The sequence below is a fragment of the Tachypleus tridentatus genome, chromosome 1 (assembly GCF_004210375.1).
Source record: "Tachypleus tridentatus isolate NWPU-2018 chromosome 1, ASM421037v1, whole genome shotgun sequence".
Taxonomy (NCBI): Eukaryota; Metazoa; Arthropoda; class Merostomata; order Xiphosura; family Limulidae; genus Tachypleus; species Tachypleus tridentatus.
This window is the reverse complement of record NC_134825.1, coordinates 39,707,249-39,725,951: the sequence shown is the minus strand read 5'-3', so window position 1 is coordinate 39,725,951 and position 18,703 is coordinate 39,707,249. Positions and strand designations below refer to the sequence as shown.

The following is an 18,703-nucleotide window of genomic DNA, read 5'->3' as shown; positions in this document are numbered from 1 at the left end:
TGTTCTTCCGTTTCTTGTTATTACATGATAACGTAAAACCAAAACAATGGTGTCAACCATTTTCCCACAGGTGACATAGTTTCAAACTGTGTATCCACTTTTATAAATATAATTAACTAGTAGTAACTTAAAAATCATAATTCTAGCACAAGAGATGTTATCATTTACCCTTGAAAATAGTTGTTTTTTTTTACAAATGTTTGGTGTTTCTTACAAAAGCTTTAGGTACTTACAAGGTTAAACAAGAACTACCAGCCAATAATAGATAAACAATAAACATTACAGTTGGAACCTCGTTATAAATACAACCTTTCTATGGCTATTTAACAAAACAATAACAACAAATAAAGAAACAAGTAAAGAAAAACTGTAAAACAAGGAAGTAAAAGTAAGGATGGCTAACATCAATCAGTTATGTAGAGATGACGCAAATTTCATCGCTACTGTCCGGTGGACTCAGCAGATTGCCTGATGTGGTTTTGCTAAAAGAAAACACACACACGCACTCCCGACTGTCTTGTTTGAAATGATTTTTAAAGAATTGATATTAGCTACGCCTACGTTTATTTCCCTTTTTAAATTTTTTTCTTTAGTTGTTAATGGTTAAAGGGGTCAACTACTTCAGTATATGAACATGAGAGACCGAAGAGCACTGTGGGAAAAGTGTGTTTTAAGGTTTTTTTTTTTTTTTTCAATGCAATAGTCAGTTACTTAAGTTAGTTTTTCATATAGTTGTTCAATTCTGGTCTAAGGTTATTATGTTAGAACAAGTGAGCTTGTTCTTTGTTAGTAGGTTACAGAACCGGATTTAATAATTAATTAACGAACCAAGGTAGACTCGTAATAAACTCATGACGAGATCGATACGTTCAGTTTTCAAAACATGGAACCCCACCCAGTATAAGAAGTCAGTATACGTAAAAGGGCACGTAACTCAAAAATAAAAAACGTAGAAAAAAATATCCTCATTCGACTTGATATCGATGAATCCACAAATAACTGATAATGACATAGCTTGTCAAAACGTTGTGCATGTGTAATAAAGTTTCATTCGTTGCCCTTTCAAGCGTCTCGAAACTATAAAGTTTACACTCATTTAATTTTCCTAATACTTCAGTTTCAGTTACTGTCTTGTTTTCGATATAATTTCTCGTAACTGTATGCAGAAGAGTCTAAAGGTATTTAAGTTTTATAAGTATACATCGTACTCAGTCAAATGTTATGCTACACATTTCAGTACTCAACAGCATACTGCCCAAATATGTGAACTTACTATTCAACTTTATTTGCAGTTTTATTTCTTCCTTTAGCCGGGGTTAAAATTCTTAGAGTGTGACAACATTTTAAATGTCACGTGCTATTGCGTGATAATTGTTGGATTAATAGCCAAAATATAATTAATTCTATGTAGTAATAATTTCTTTTTACTCCAGCCAAAGGATTAAAAATACCCCTAACATTTAATATAAGAGTGAAATAAGTGATAAAATTAACAATTTTTTTTGGTATAAAAACAATCAATTACTGATGTGTGCATTCCACCAATGTCAAGTGCAACTAGAAGTCCATCCGTGTAAGTCATATCTATTACCATAATATTGAAAATGAATTCTGTACTATTGAAAGGACAAATTTATAACTTCTAATCTTATATAAATTAGGTGAAAATATACACAATAACACACACGTGTACTCACTAATATATTCCTGGATCTCATTACCGTGAAATTCGCCCTCCACACTTTGGGTGGGTTACAAGAGTGACGGTCAAATCCCAGTATTTGATTAGAGTGAATCAAGAGTTAGCAATGGACGTTGTGAACTAATTACAGTTCCTCTTATCTACCTCTTCAAAACTAGGGACAGCTTTGCGCGAAATTCAACAAGACAAACAACATATGACCGTGAAACAATGGCTGCTTCACGATATCTAGAAGTATACAAACAAGATAAGTTAAATATGGAAAATGTGAGTTATGCTATGTTTCTCTGGCTTATTTCCAAATTACTTTTCATTTAAAAGCTCGTATAACATGAAAATATTGTAATGAAAAGGGAAGAAAAGAAATGTAAATTTGGCCTCCACTTGTTGAAGTGATGTCTGATAGACTGATCGAATAATTAGGCCAGATTTGTTTCAGAGAAGGTAAACCTGATAATGTCTAAACAACCGAAACTAAATCAAGGTTTATATGTCAACGTATAAACCTAATTGGCTAAAGAGCGTTATGACATCACCGTTTGTATTCTGTGATGTCCTTTAGGAGAACTGTAAGTTTAGCAACGAAAATGGAAGGTCATACTAAAAGTATAAAAGTTATGTTCTAATCCATAATAACTGTAAACCTGTCGCTGTAGCTGAAATATTTTAATTTTCTGCTTAGCAACATGAAGGCTGTGGTAAGATACCTTAGTCTATTTTCCGCATATATACATCTTACAACATTATTATGATCTCTGGTATGAGAGTGCATTTTGGTTAATAACTTCGAATCTGAGAAATGGGTCCATAAGACAAAGTACTAAATCAATTGTTGATTATACTGTTTACTCTAGTATTTAAGACCATTTCAAATAAATATTGTAATTCCAGAAAGAATTATTGGTAAAATATTATTAAAAACAGGTTGAAAAATACATAATTAGTAGCTTGTTATTCATCTACGACAATGTTTCAAACACTATTCAAATTCTAGATTATTATTGTACAACCAGCTCCCCCTTTAAGCAACTCGTTGTAACAGGATCTAGAATTCCTCAAAAAATAGAAACTTTCCAGTTTACGTACATAGAGATTTTTCAAATACAAAATCGTTTACTGACGATTTAACCTATTAATTGCTGATTAGTCGTATAGGATACGGGCAGTTAAATGCTAGTGTGCCGTATGCGGCGTTTGGTTCGCAAAAATTCTGCGCACATTTCAAAGCAGCCGCAGTTAAAGGGTTAAGAGAAACACTTAAGAAAGGTATCTGCAAATACTTTAGGTGTCTCTTTTAGAGCTTTCATTTATACTGAAACATGCGTCTCGAAACAATTGTGACGTATTGCCCTATTGTGAGTGTAATGACAAGTTTTTAGCTGTTGTATTTATTCTCAGGTTCATCTTTACGCTTTATTAGCATAAGACTCCTGCGATCCGCTTTTGAACTAAAAGCTGCACCCCTTTATGATTCACTGAGGCCCCAGCGTATCGATCAAGCTCTTCCATTTACTCTAGTTATTTCTACAATTTTCTCAGTGGCAAGCCATACCTGAAAGTAAACTTAATTATGGCGCCACTGTTTTATGAACGGGAGCATAATTAATAGTTTAAGGTACGGCGCCCCCTGGATCCCGAGATCACCAATAGCAGGATATTCAATAGCAGAATCAGATTTATGACTCTCAAACTCTACTGCCAGACCCCACCATGCCTGTGGTACTTTATAGTAAGCAAGTCACACTATTTGAATAAGGACACCCATGGTCCGACTGTCAAGTTTGTTCCTGTTTGCTCCACAACTGTAGAGGAGTGTGAAGACAAGCACATGCACAGCGTAAAGTGATATTAGGTGAGGAGTGTGAAGATAAGCACATGCACAGCGTAAAGTGATATTAGGTGAGGAGTGTGAAGACAAGCACATGCACAGCGTAAAGTGATATTAGGTGAGGAGTGTGAAGACAAGCACATGCACAGCGTAAAGTGATATTAGGTGAGGAGTGTGAAGATAAGCACATGCACAGCGTAAAGTGATATTAGGTGAGGAGTGTGAAGATAAGCACATGCACAGCGTAAAGTGATATTAGGTGAGGAGTGTGAAGACAAGCACATGCACAGCACAGCGTAAAGTGATATTAGGTGAGGAGTGTGAAGATAAGCACATGCACAGCGTAAAGTGATATTAGGTGAGGAGTGTGAAGACAAGCACACACGCACAGCGTAAAGTGATATTAGGTGAGGAGTGTGAAGATAAGCACATGCACAGCATACAGTGATATTAGGTGAGGAGTGTGAAGATAAGCACACACGCACAGCGTAAAGTGATATTAGGTGAGGAGTGTGAAGATAAGCACATGCACAGCGTAAAGTGATATTAGGTGAGGAGTGTGAAGACAAGCACATGCACAGCGTAAAGTGATATTAGGTGAGGAGTGTGAAGATAAGCACATGCACAGCGTAAAGTGATATTAGGTGAGGAGTGTGAAGACAAGCACATGCACAGCGTAAAGTGATATTAGGTGAGGAGTGTGAAGATAAGCACATGCACAGCGTAAAGTGATATTAGGTGAGGAGTGTGAAGATAAGCACATGCACAGCGTAAAGTGATATTAGGTTTCTAACACATTTCATGATGTAATCTTCCAATATTCAAATACTATTTTATCGTTAAAGCACAAATTTACACAATGAGCTATCTGAGTGCATTACTAGCCCACAGACCTACCACTAGGGAAAGAGCTGTGTATAAATATACATATAACAGACAAATCTTCACAAATAATAGTAACAAAGTGTAGTTTTAGTTACAATAAATATCACTATAACGAACACATCTTAAGCGTTTGTTTGTTTGTTTAGTTACCACGTGTATGATGCTCTTTTCAGGAGTTGTAATCTCAAATACTTAAGTTGATATAAAGTATAAAAGTTATATCTTAACCCATTACAACAGTAAACCCTTTGCTCGAAATGACAAACTGTTTATTTTCTACTTTACAACAGTAAAACTGTGTTAAGACACCTTATATTTTCAACGAAGTATCTATCACAATAAAAAAAGTAAACAAGCCAATCAATGTATTTTGAAAATGAAAAACTTTGATGATACTCAAGTTTCTAAAAGCAACATTAAAGGAAACACTAACGTAATAATTAATTTACACAACTATTTGTTTATAGAAACTTAGGAAGTCACGTTGTAAGTTTCGTTTTTTTATATTTTCATCCAACAGCTTGCTGTCCTCCTCTTGTTCCTGGCCGTCACAGTCATGGCTAGTTTATTGCCTCATTTCCCTATTGGACATCATCATGGTAAGCATTACCACCAAGGATATTATTCAGCTGGACATTATTATGGTGGTTACCATTACGGTGGTCATCACTATGGTGGACACTACTATAGACGGCCTTACAGCTACCGATACTTTCACAAATACATTCCTCACCGCTGGAACTTTCCTGTCGTGTTTGGTGGATTTCATTACGGCTTTCATCCTTTTGGTTATCACCATTAATACAGTAAGTTACTGGGAGACTCTACAGTTTATAACTGTTGTTCAAGTTCATTTTTCTGAAGATACAATAAATCACTATTGTGTTTTAAGAATGGTGTTGTATTAATGTGCTTATCGTTTAATAATCACAGGTATGTTAATTACTAATATAAGTACTAGATTTGTTAAGATAGTTATGCATACAGTAGGCTTGTTAAAGTGCTAATATGGATACTATATTTCTTAAGAGTGTTATTACCAATACTAGTTTTCTTCAAGATGCTATTACAGATATTGTATTTGTTAGGACACTAAAACAGATTATATATTTGTTAAGATACTACAGACTGTTCTAAGACATTCCCTGCTTTTACTGTTTATTTACAATACTTTATTAGTTTAAGGTTGCGTTAATATTATGTACAGTTCTTTTCGTCTCTTGTTCTTAAGGAATTTTAAATACCTCTGTCGTCTTTAATTCTAGTATAAATATTCATAAATGCTGAATAAATAATATTAAAGTGACAACAACGATTCGAATTATTTTAGAAATTCAGTAAACAGTGTATTGAAGTACACTTTCTACATTACAACTATGTTAATATTTTCTGATTTTTTTTTCAGATGACAGTACCTTTAACTCATACCAGCAGTAGTTTCTTATGGCAATGTTAATGAAAACGTTTACTTTGTTTCTCGAAAATCCGCTAGTGTCTCTTCTGTATTATTTTTCCAGCATAAATAAATCTTACTGTCATTATGTTTATGCAATCTTATTTTTATTCCTAAAAAAAAGTTATAATACATGCAATTTCTGTTTATGTAAACAAATTTTGTGATAGTCACAAAACATATTTCTGGTCGAAAAAAGTATACAAATAAATATACGTACTTACGTCATCATTCCAACACATTACTTGGATACGGATATTCCTTTGTTATTTTTACATTTCTAGGATGTAAATATGACTCGTCTCCTGCTGGTACAGCGATAAATCTACGAATTTAGAACGCTAAAATCAGGTGTTCGATTCCTCTCGGTGAACTCAGCAGACAGCTCAAAGTGGCTTTGTTATAATAAAAACACACACACAAAGTTGACTCCGATTTACTTTCTGAAATATTACTTTGATGTGCACACATGTTACACGTTGAAGTAATAGACTTATAGGTTATTGTACACATTATTACAGTATTTATTGACATAACCATTTATTTTATCAATGTTTTGTTATATTACATAAAATATATGTCCGAAGAGAGCATGTTCAATCTGGATGAACTTTTCTTTTCTGTTAATAAGAATATAAATATAATATTTCGTTTTACTAATTTTAACAAGAAGTTTTATCGCCCTAACCCTAACCTAGATTAGAATTGGTAAAACATATTTATTAATAACATTAATAATTTGTTCAGTTAATTTGAAGAACCAAAAATATTTTAGATTCCACAAGAGTTAGTCGCTATGAAACCTAAATTACTGTACTTAATTATTCCTATTAATCTATTTATACTGTTTGAACAAAATTATATAATTCAAAGCTAATAGACCGTAACATATAATATGTCTAAATAATTGAAACTCTCAACACCTCACGTGCACCCCAGGCTAATCGTCCAGGTGAGAGACGTCTATGATTCGTGCATTCTCCTGGTTTTATTTATCTATTTTTTCGGAATTCCAATACTATTACACGTTGTTTAGAATATAGCAATAAAGTTATCCACTCTGTTGTAACATAAACATATTTAAAGAAAGAAAGCTTATTATTATTTCGATTTTCATTATTATGCTTCTTGCCACTATGTTGTTGTTGTTTTGGATTAAGCACAAAGCTACACAATGGGCTATCTGTGCTCTGCCCACCACGGGTATCAAAAGCCGGTTTTTAGCGTTGTAAGCCCGCAGACACACCGCTGAGCCACTGGGGGGCTTGCCACTTTGTGTCAAGGCACCTGGCAACTAACTCCATTTCATATTCGTGAATATGTGTAGTTACACACAGTTTCAACAACCGTTGATCGCCTCTTATGCTGGTTATGGTCACTATGAATATGGTTGTGGCCTTGCGGATCTTGAACATAGCCTCGGATATAGTTAGGGATATCAATAATTCTAGAAAATTATCGTATGCTTCTATGAAGCGATTAACATAAACACAGTGCCAGAGCAAGACGATCCTAGGCACCTTCTGTTCGTAGGCCTACTAGCCGTATAAGTTAAACCAAAAGTTAGATAAATTATAGATATATAAATTATAAATTATGGTTTGAAGTTTCTTAGGCTCTAGGCAATGTGACTAATAAATAATCCAGTCTTACATGAACATGTTTGTGTATCGAAGGAAACGTCTAAAAGAAATAGTAATGTTTGATTATAATTAGTTATGGGACTTCACTGAAATTAAGGAACAAATGAATAAGTGTGTTCTCTTTCTCTAGTTCTAAGTCAATTAAAAATGACATTTTGGCATCATAGATAGCATTTGGAAAATGACGTCGACTCTGGAAAATGTAAGTAACTTTAGGTTTACTGTTCATGGGGCGTCTACAATTTATAATAAGATTTTCAATTCGTAAAATCATAGAACTTTAAATTCATAACACAACTAAAAATTATCTTAGCTTAGCTGTGAAAATTTAACACTGGTGGTTTAATTATCTCAATCTTATATAATATAAAATGTTACGTTAACTAATTTTAGACGAATAACAGCAGCCAATGTTAACTGTATACATGTAAAACTTGATTCTAATAACTAATTCCGAAGGAAAAAGTTTAATATAACACCTCTTAATCAGTTGTTGTGTTACCAAAACGCTTCAGAAGATCTCTGTTTGTTTTACTTTTTACTCAAGCAGTAGAATATTACGCATATAGATGACACATAATAACACGTTTTTTGATGATGTAAAATGCATAAGTAGCATTTTGATATCTGGCATCATGTAAAGTATTAAATCTGAGCTACCCATCTTATACCCTCTCTCATTTAAATGGAGTAAGAACCAAACAGGTTTAACTAGCCTTTCTGTAAATGTATTATACACTAAGATGCAGCTCACGCATGTTGCCAAAAATGCAATAAAGATTTCATTTGATCTACTTAAGAAGCAATATTCTCTAAATGGGTTAAGTAACTCTACACATTTATAATACTGAATAGTCCAAGCATCACTAAAGTATAGTGTGATGTAATGTTGAGCTACGTTCTAGTTTACACGTTCTTTATTTGTAATGATCACAAAAATACACAAAGAGACACACATAGACTCTACTCATCGCGGGTACCGATCTCGATTTGAGCATTATAAGCACCCAGATTTACTCTTGAAGACCCAGAGGATCATGGCTCAGTATTTGTGTTTTTATTCAAATAAGTCATACTTGGTCATCTAGATTTATCTGCTGTACACATACTCTGACACAGACTTCCTTCCAGTGAGGCCCGGCATGGCCAAGGGTGTTAAGGCGTTCGACTCGTAATCTGAGAGTCGCGGGTTCGAATCCCGGTCGCACCAAACATGCTCACCCTCCAAGCCGTGGGGGCGTTATAATGTGCGGTCAATCCCACTATTCGTTGGTAAAAGAGTAGCCCAAGAGTTGGCGGTGGGTGGTGATGACTAGCTGCCTTCCCTCTAGTCTTAAACTGCGAAATTAGGGACGCCTAGCGCAGATAGCCCTTGAGTAGCTTTGCGCGTAATTAAAACAAACAAACAATCCACTGTACCAATGTTTCTATGCGCAAAGCTTACGTTTAATGAACATATATACTCGATATAGACAAAAAATATTGTGTCGTTAATGTTACTGTAGTTATGAAGGGCATCCATAAATTATAATTATTTATACTTGCGCGATTATAGAAGTTCCAATAATACAAACCATTTATAATTTTAAGGTTTAAGGTTCCCTTTAGTCTAACACTGCTAAATTAGGGACGGCTAGCACAGAGATCCTCGAGTAGCTTTGTGCGAAATTCAAAAACAAATAAACAAACCCTTCCAGTGGCTCAGCGGTAAATCTAAAGGTTTCTAACACTAAAAATCGGTTTCATTAACAGTGGTAGCCATAGTACAGACAGCCCATTGTGTAGCTTGTTTAATAGTAAACAAACAAAAAAGTCATTCAAAATTATTTTCATTTCTAAGTGAAGAATAATTTCTTAAATAAAAAGAAATAATTTACACAAAGAACAAACAAACAAGAAATAAAGAAAACTTTGGATCTAGTTAAAATTGAAAATAATTATGAAGTTTAACAGAAACCCCTGGAACAAGTTAAGACGAAAAACCATTATCAAACATTACAGAAGTCCATAGAACAAGTTAAGAAGAAAAACCACTATGAAACAATACAGAAGCCCCTGGAATATTTCTCTTAGTAAATTTTGAAAACACTCTCACTGGTATTATCAGGTGAGTATTTTACTGGTTAGCAGTTTATTTGTAAAAAAACCTAACTTGTTAGTCAATTTTCTGACGTTTATGGTACCTGATTATAAATTATGCTTCATTATCCATCAACGAACTTTAGCCTGAATTAAATCAAATCAGGCTTTTTGTTAATTACTACTTATTAGTGATTGGTTCAGTTCGCAGTTTTACTTCTTTTTTAAGTAAGACATCTGATTATAAATTTGAGTATTATGTTCTTAAACAGAAGAACGTTTATAAAACAAGCCCTTTTATTATTTATGTTCTTCTTTATGCTCCTTTTATTAGAGGGTAGAGAATATTCTATATAATAGCCAAGGTATGCATAAAATACAATGATTTTGATATGAATTGTTTGTTTGTTTGTTTTTTGATTTTCGCACAAAGCTACACGAGGGCTATCTGCATTAGCTGTCCTTAATTTAGCAGTGTAAGACTATAGGAAAGGCATCATCACCATCGCCAACTCTTGGTCTACTCTTTTACCAACGAATAGTGGGATTGACCATCACATTATAACACTCCCACGGCTGAAAGGGCGAACATGTTTGGTGTGACGGGAATGCAAAGCCGTTACCCTCAAATTACAAGTCGTACGCCTTAACCCATTTGGCCATGCCGGGCCTTTGATAGGTAGGATGTTTATTTTGTCATGTATTAAGGTAACACTTGTTATTTATAATTACAGCTTGTACATTGCGCAACTCTTCAGAATATCTATGAAATATTGAGGTATGAAGTACTTATTTCGTCGCGTATTAAGGTAATACTTGATATCTGTAATTAAATGTCTACATTACGTATCCGCTCATATACACTGTTACATATGCTTCTGTTTATAAAATGGGGTTGGGAGTGATTCAGAGGTTATCTAGTTACGTGTTATCAAGTTAGAGTTATCTGCTACGTGTCTCTAAACACACAATTCAACTATAAAAGAACCTATTAATGGGTTAGGAATAACTTCCTAGGATGTGGTCACCGCTGACTGGTTCTCTATTTCTGGACAGCAGGTATATATTAAGGATGTACATGTTTGAGTCTTAGTGGCTCTGAACTGGCCGTTTATGTTGTGTACCGCAGAAGTGGTAGTTCATGGTTGGTAATACCAAATACCATTTTATAAATAAAACCTCTTTTTAGACTTTTTTTTTGCTTGTACAACATCTTAATTTTCATCAAAACTACAAATTCTACTGTAAATCAACTTACCGATGTACTTCATCATATAGTATTTTTCGGAAATGTATTTTGTGCAATGTAAAAATCAAGGTTCGCAGTTATATATTTATAGTTAATGTTAACTTTTGTTCGGATGACGCCACCTACTTACACCAAAAATAAATATCAAACTGCTAATTATTCCATCTAGTTAGGTATATTGGTCTTACGGTCGCATTTATGATAATCAGAATTTATTATTTTTATCAGTTACTGTCAAATATATCTTGTTCAGCAAACCCAATAATATTTCACGAAGTTTGGCTATCCTTAGAAAATTTAGGATAATTTTAAATCTACATACTAAACTAACAATACATATAAGGTCTATGAAACACCATAATAATGAAAACTAATAATAATAAAATAGTAGTTATAAAACAATAAAAGTTTTATTGTTTAATGGTCTACTTTAATGGTCAGTTGTGTAGCCTTTCAGATGAATTACTTGGCGCAATCTCTCCTCATAGCCCTCCATGATCGTTTGACAATACTCGACTGGTATTTTCTTCCACTCTTCTTTACAGAAGGCCCCCAACTCTTGCAAGTTTTTCGGATGATACTGATGAACCCTGGTCTTCAACTCATGCCAAACGTTTTCAATTGGGTTGAGATCGGATGACTGCGATGGCCACTCCAGAACGCTTATATGGTTCCTCTGCGACCAGGAGTGCACATATTTCGATGTGTGCTTAAGGTCATTGTCGTGCTGGAAGATCCAACGACGCCCAAACCGCAAGTTTCGAGCATCATTCTTGATATAAGTGCCTAATATATAAACGTACTCTTCTATTTTCATGATTCCATTGACACGGTGAAGGCTACCTACACCAGAAGAGCTTAAAAAAACCCATAGCATGATCGAGCCACCTCCGGTTTAACTGTAGGGACGGTGTTCTTTGGAAGATTTCGTTTCCTCTTCTTACGGAAAATATAGCGAACATCATTGTGGCCGAAAAGCTCGATTTTAGTCTCGTCTGACAAAAAAATACTCTTTCAATAGTTAAAGGGTTTATCTACATGCTTTCTTGCATACCTCAATCTTGCTTCTAAATGAACAGGCTTTAAATATGGAGTTCTACGAGGACGGCATGCTTTGAACCCAGAAAAGCGTAACATGTTCGTAACTGTAGAGGTGCTTACTTCAACCACAGTTTCCCTTACCAGTTTCTATATGTCATTACGTGTTAAACGAGGGTTTTTACTAACTTCTCTAAGAACCTTCCTCTTAGTTCTCTCTGGAATTTTGATGGGGCGTCCAGAATGAGGGAGGTTAGCAGTTGATCCTGTAAGCTTAAACTTAGCAATTATGTTTTGAACAGTAGATTTCGGCACATTATGTTGTGTAGCAATACCGGAAAGAGACACACGAGACTTGTATTTTACAACAATTCGGTTTCTTAAATCATTGGGCAGTTGTTTCCTGTTCGCCATGATGACCAAGCAGATAATGACGCAGACGGCGCTAAATTGCCGGAAGTACATTTTTTGCTGGCTAAACTCCATTAATTATGAATCCAGTGTCTAGTTCTGGAATGGTATAATGTAGTTTATTCGCCAAACTAAACAAAATTTTTACGGGAATATCAGTTTTTTCACACGTTCTGACCTGTACGAACACTTTCTGCTCCTCCTATTTTTGGTTATTTGTTTATAAACAGTTTATTTGTCGTTCAATTTACATAAAATTTATGTAGATATGTGGTAGTATAATATTTATAATATACGTTACTTTCATTATCCTAATCTTAATACTTTTTAATTTATGAGGAAAAACTACTCACGATGCAGAGGTACGAACACTTTCTGTCATAACTGTAACTGGTTTAGGGTCATGATTAGAAATTTTCCATCACAGTCCTGTCAAACAGTTCTCAATGAGGTAACATTCTGGAGACTTTGATGCCTATGATAATCTTTTAACTTTCTCCTGACTGAGATAATCTTTTAACTTCCTCCTGGCCGAGATAATCTTGTACAATGCACACACTGTGAAAAGTTTTATTGTCATCCGGAAGCACAAAGTTTTTACCAAACCTTGTCCTAGCATATGACAGAAATATCATCTCCTATAGGAGAAGTAAGTTATATTTCTTTAGAGAATATGAAAAACAGTTTTTTAACCTTGATTAATACCTGCCCAAACATGTACTGCACCACCTTTTTTGCGTTTTTCACACAGAAAGCACAAACCAAGAATAAACATGTTTGGTCATTATCCTATTTACTGTTCTTCTGGAAATCATAGAATAAATGCATTTATGACATTCTTGTCATAAGGTGTTGCAAGACTTTTTTCAATCTTGACGTGTTAACTCAATCAAAACATTGTCATCTTAAAAGTACTTTTAGCATTTACTAGTAGGAGTTCCTGAAAGAAGTTTTCTTATAGTTTCTGAATTTTGGATGCAGTGCACTATAGGTACCCTACTGTTTTGGCAATGTCCATTTACTTCAAACCATCTCTGGATAGTCAACAGTGTGATGCACAATAACTTTTAGCATGTGACGAGGCAATGCTTGAGCAAAGCATTGAACTATTTCAAAAACGATTATTCCAAATGCACACCTTTTTATACAAAACAGGTGTGTGTGTGTAGATTGATTATGAAAACTTATATATACCATAATAACAACTCGTACATGTTTGTCTGATCATAAGATATCTTATCTGTTACTACTCAGGCATCTACTCAATAATTACTACATTAATATAAACCAAAACGTCAATATAAAACAGTATGCAAGCATTTTGGACAATATTATAATATCTGTAGTAGTTCTTACTTGAACACTGAGCTAAACAAGTATACCTTTTACCATGGCGTGGTAGTTCTTATATGGACATCAGCCTAAACAAGTTAATGTTTACCATAATGTGGACTCACAGCACTTGTTAAAATATTTGATATATTTACTTTTATTTAATACAATTCAATTCCATGTTTTTATGTATTATAATAATTATTCTGCATTTTTCGATCAGTACATGAATCTGGGATTAATCTAAGCCTCCGAGATTAACAAAATCGCATGAAATATTGAATGTACGACCGAGAGTATCGTTAACAGCTAGGTAACCCAACTGTGGAGAATTGCATCTTAATTGTTATAAGTAATGTAGTTTGATTATTATAACTAGCTTGTTACAATCAGTACTAAGTATGTATTTTAATTTTGATTTGTGTAGATAGCTTGCATTGATAATAAATGAGTATTTATTTTAGTCACAATTCAAAAGCAACGACCATTTGCATGAAATATTAAAGCTTTTTAATTATGTTTGCAAGAGAATGGCGAGTTTCAGCATCGAATCTCTTTTCACAAACATCCCACTTGATGAAACTATATAAATCTGACCTGATGTCTTGTTTCCTGAAACAGTAACTCATAAACTGGTATAAATTGCCAAGAAAATAAACAGTTACTTGAACTTGCCCTCAAGACTTTGTGTTTAATGGTCAACTTTGAGACCAGGTAGAAGTGTAACAATAGAAGCATCTTTCAGTTTAGGTCTCGTATCTTATTTCTTTGTCATTCTGATAAGCAGTGGCTGGACAGGTGCTACGTGGATTTCAAGCCAGCCATGTTTAAAAAGTATATTTGCATACTTTTTTATATTGAACATGTAAGTACATGTTTAGATTATCTCTGGCATTAAATTCACGTCAGAAATCGAATACAAAATCAAGTTATACTTTCTTGACTCTTAAACAAACCACTGGTTCACTTCATATGTTCACCACAAAATATTTCTTCTCTCCCCTTACAACCGTTCTTCCTTACCAAATCTCTTAAAAAGACTTTACAGTATACAATCAAAATACTTTATCTCTCACTCAGAAATAACGTTTAAATAGAACATTCTGAATAAGAATGATTTTTCTAAATATTTCCTAAAAATATACAACACATGTTTCTAGTTTCTTCAGTCGTTTTGATTATAAACGCTTCTCCTGAGTAATTCTTTCAAAATATAAAACGTAAAGATCTAGCAAACAAGATTGCTCTTACAAAAACCCTCATATCATTTCCAAATCTTCATTAACTTCAATCCTCTCCTTTTCAGAAAGGTAAATCAATACTGCAAAAATTCAAGAGAAAATTGATTAAGAATATTTGTCCTTCCCTCACAAATTAAGCTACGTATCGTCTACAAATCTTACTTTTGAGGATTAATAACATGTGATTGTTCCATCACAAAGAAATGTTCCAGTTCCCACTACGTATATGGGTTATTGACCAATACATTTCAAGTGACTGTAAGTCTAGCTGTATTGGAAAGACAAAAAGACAGTTACTAATATATGTTTCTGAACATATTGGAATATCATACAGAATTGGTCAGGAACACTTTTACTAATAAAGCAGAGGAAAAGTTTCGACCTTCTTAGGTCATCTAGGACATCTTTATTGGTAAAAGTGTTAATACCGACACCAGAGATCCTGAGTTATATTTTTCCTTCAAGTGGGTTTCTCGTCATCACAAGTCTCTTACATTGTTCTAAGAGGAATTTCAGAATATAATTGGTAATACATAACATGCGACGGTCATTTTTTCCTGGCCCATCCCTACATACCAAGCACTGCCGAGTTTAATGATATTTTTTTTTTTTTTTTATAGCAAAAAAACATCGAACTCTTTGGTGTGTACACCGACGGGAATCGAATCCCTGATTTAAGGTTGTAAATCCGAAGACTTATCACTGTTCCAGCGGGTGTAGTGATAAGTAACTCTATTTGAATATATTATAAATAGCATGAACAATGAAAGCATACTTCCTTTAATCTTGTCTAAAATTGGAAAAAACTAACATCTCATTTCTATTTACTTTAATCGCTTTTACAGTACTGAAAATTCCTCATTTATAAACAATAGTTAATGAGTTTGTATCAGTGAAAAAAGAAAATATATTTACTGTTATGTCTTATTTATTATTGTTTCACTAAATTTGTATTCATATTTTCAAAGTGTGTTTGATAATTTTGAATTGAAAAATATAATATCCAATACAAACTTGCTTATTTTCGCTAACTCAGTATTACCATCTTTTGTTTTGTTACGTCGTAAAAAAGGAAAACAACTCGTGATTTCAAAACCCATTTCTATCCTAACACTTGTGTGACATTGTCAGTGGGCCCGGCATGGCCCGATGGTTAAGGCACTCGACTTGTAATCTGAGGGTCGTGGGTTCGAATTCCCGTCACATTAAAACATGATCGCCATTTCAGCCGTGGGGGCGATATAAGTGACGGTAAATTCCACTATTCGTTGGTAAAAGAGTAGCCCAAGAGTTGGCGGTGGGTGGTAATGACTTGCTGCCTTCCTTCTGGTCTTATACTGCAAAATTAGGGACGTACATATCCTGTGTAGGTTTGCGCGAAATTTAAAACAAACCAAACCTTGTCAGTAAATTTTCACTGATTAAGAAGGCAATTGAAACAAAAGCATGGTGATTTCCTATATTTTTTGTTTCAGGAAATCGTGAAATATTTTACGCTTGGACATTTCAAATCTTCCTTCCACTAAGAAAATTAAGGTACTGTATATACGTCCATGATCTAGTTTGTATCGGCTTTTCCATATCAATTTACTTTTAAGGAAAACACAAATAACGTGATTTTTGTGCGGAATCCCAACCTTGGCCCTTTTAAACGCAGTAATCAGAAAACTGATCAACATAAGTATTTTCCTCCACCCAAACCTTGTCAGTCTTGCTTTTCCACGAGAATCCCATGCGATCTTCATTTGCTTAATGTAATACAAGATGACTGAATACAGAATCAGTTTTATGATAAATGAAAACCGCGAGTATAATGTGGTTGATAACATTAGTTTCTTGACAAGTAGTGTAACAAACACATATAAACAATAAAAATATATAAATAAACAGCAAATAGGTAAATATTGTTTCTCGGTATTACTTCTGTCGGTGTAAAACACATACTTGCTGTGAACCAGTTTTACAGTAATCAAAGGTCACATAGTTTGTTTACAGTCTAGCATCGCAGATAGTATATATGCCACTCGTACTTTGATTCTGTAGAAATGTAAAATGGCTATGACTTAGTTTACGCGTATTATTTTTTAATTCATAAGAAAAATCTCGATTTTTAATTTTTAATTATCAAAACCTTTGTATAATTAATATTTCGTAAATATCATACACATAGTGAACTAATGTTTTATCTTGTGGCTACATATGTATCATATTTAATGAACACTGTTTAATAATGTTCTATCTCGCGTCTGCATGTGGATCATATATAATAAACAATTGTTTTATCTCAAAGTTACATATATATCATATATAATAAACTAATGCATTTTAAAAATACCAAACATATTCCTAAAATAATTATTATATTTTTATAAGACTACTGAATACAAACACAGTTATACCATTTTCAGTTTCTCTCCTCGTATACGAATCGTGACCCAAGTGGCACGGTGGAATGTCTGCGTTTTTATGCTGCTAGAAACCAGGTTTCCATTCTCGTGGTGAGCATAGCATAGATGGCCCTTTGAGTAACTTGTGCTTAAACAACAAAACAAATAAACGTATAAGAATAGTATACATTACTCGTTTAAAATGCAAACATAAATGTCTCCTGTAGGTAAACAGTTGTCCCCCGCTGGTGCAGCGCTAAGTCTTCGAGTTTACAACGCTAAAATCAGGCGTTTGATTCCTCTCGGTGGACTCGGCAGATAGCCCAATGTGGCTTTGTTATAAGGAAAAACGCACACACACGTAAAAAGTTATAAAACTTTTGCACGAAGCTCAATTATTTTTATAAGAAAAATGCATACTTATTTAGAAATTAGTAGCATTCACTTTTAATATTCGCCGGTCTTTAGCAATTGTAAGCTTCTGCAGGACATCATTTAAAAAATTAAACAAGTTACTTAGTACTTGTAAGCTTCTGCAGGACATCATTTAAAAAATTAAACAAGTTACTTAGCACTTGTAATCTTCTGCAAGACATCATTTCAAAAATTAAAAATGTTACTTAGCACTTGTAATCTTCTGCAAAACATCATTTCAAAAATTAAAAATGTTACTTAGCACTTGTAATCTTCTGCAAAACATCATTTCAAAAATTAAAAAGTTACTTTAATATCAGTGACTGTGAACATCTTCGTCGAGAGAATACCAAAATATGATACGATTATTTCTACGTTAAAGTTCAAATACTTAAAGTTAATACATTTTTAAGCATGTACTTTGTTTTCTTTCCCAAAGCACAGTAACAGATTTGCTTAAGGTGCTTTTCAACGAATAGCGATCGTTTTATGACTAAGTCCAGCTTATTCCCATGAATGTAGCTATAGTGCGACTTAGATAGTTTTAAAAAACGTTAAACAAAATCTCTTGGACGAAGTCACATGGTTAGTTAAACCAATTTATTTTTTCTGTATTATCATGTGTAATTTTAACTCACATACACAGTAACCTGGGAGACTAATATAACCAAATTAATGTATAACAGTGCTCTGTTTCTGGGTGCGATATTTTTTAGAACTCAGGAAATTCTGACTTTTTTCTAAGCTTCGCGATGCTGTAGTACTAATGTTTACCTCACCGATTTTAAGTGATAAACATCTGGCAATGGAAAATGTAGATGGTTACAGCCCCCATCCTCTCATCCCAAAATAACTTGAACATGCGAAAGTTGTAGACGTTAAAAGTACAAAACCAACATTATCGAAAACAATAATCTTAGCATTGTATTCTTGTAGTTAAATCATAATAGTTTATTCAATAGAAGTGTTTTGGTTAAATAAATTTTTAGAAACTTATACTTGCAGTTATGTATTAGCAAAACTTCTTCATTTGGCCATCCA

The 18,703-nt window shown here is 33.8% G+C and overlaps 2 long non-coding RNA genes across 2 annotated transcripts; both read left to right on the top strand.

Moving 5' to 3' along the window:
* The first annotated feature begins 2,264 nt into the window (after positions 1-2,264).
* Positions 2,265-5,956, top strand: LOC143246632 (uncharacterized). Its single transcript, XR_013026082.1, has 3 exons — positions 2,265-2,400; positions 4,936-5,221; positions 5,821-5,956. It is a non-coding gene; the product is annotated as an uncharacterized LOC143246632 (long non-coding RNA).
* LOC143246641 (uncharacterized) lies at positions 2,408-4,929 on the top strand. The gene is made up of 3 exons (XR_013026083.1): positions 2,408-3,789; positions 3,842-3,888; positions 4,034-4,929. It is a non-coding gene; the product is annotated as an uncharacterized LOC143246641 (long non-coding RNA).
* Positions 5,957-18,703: the final 12,747 nt, after the last annotated feature.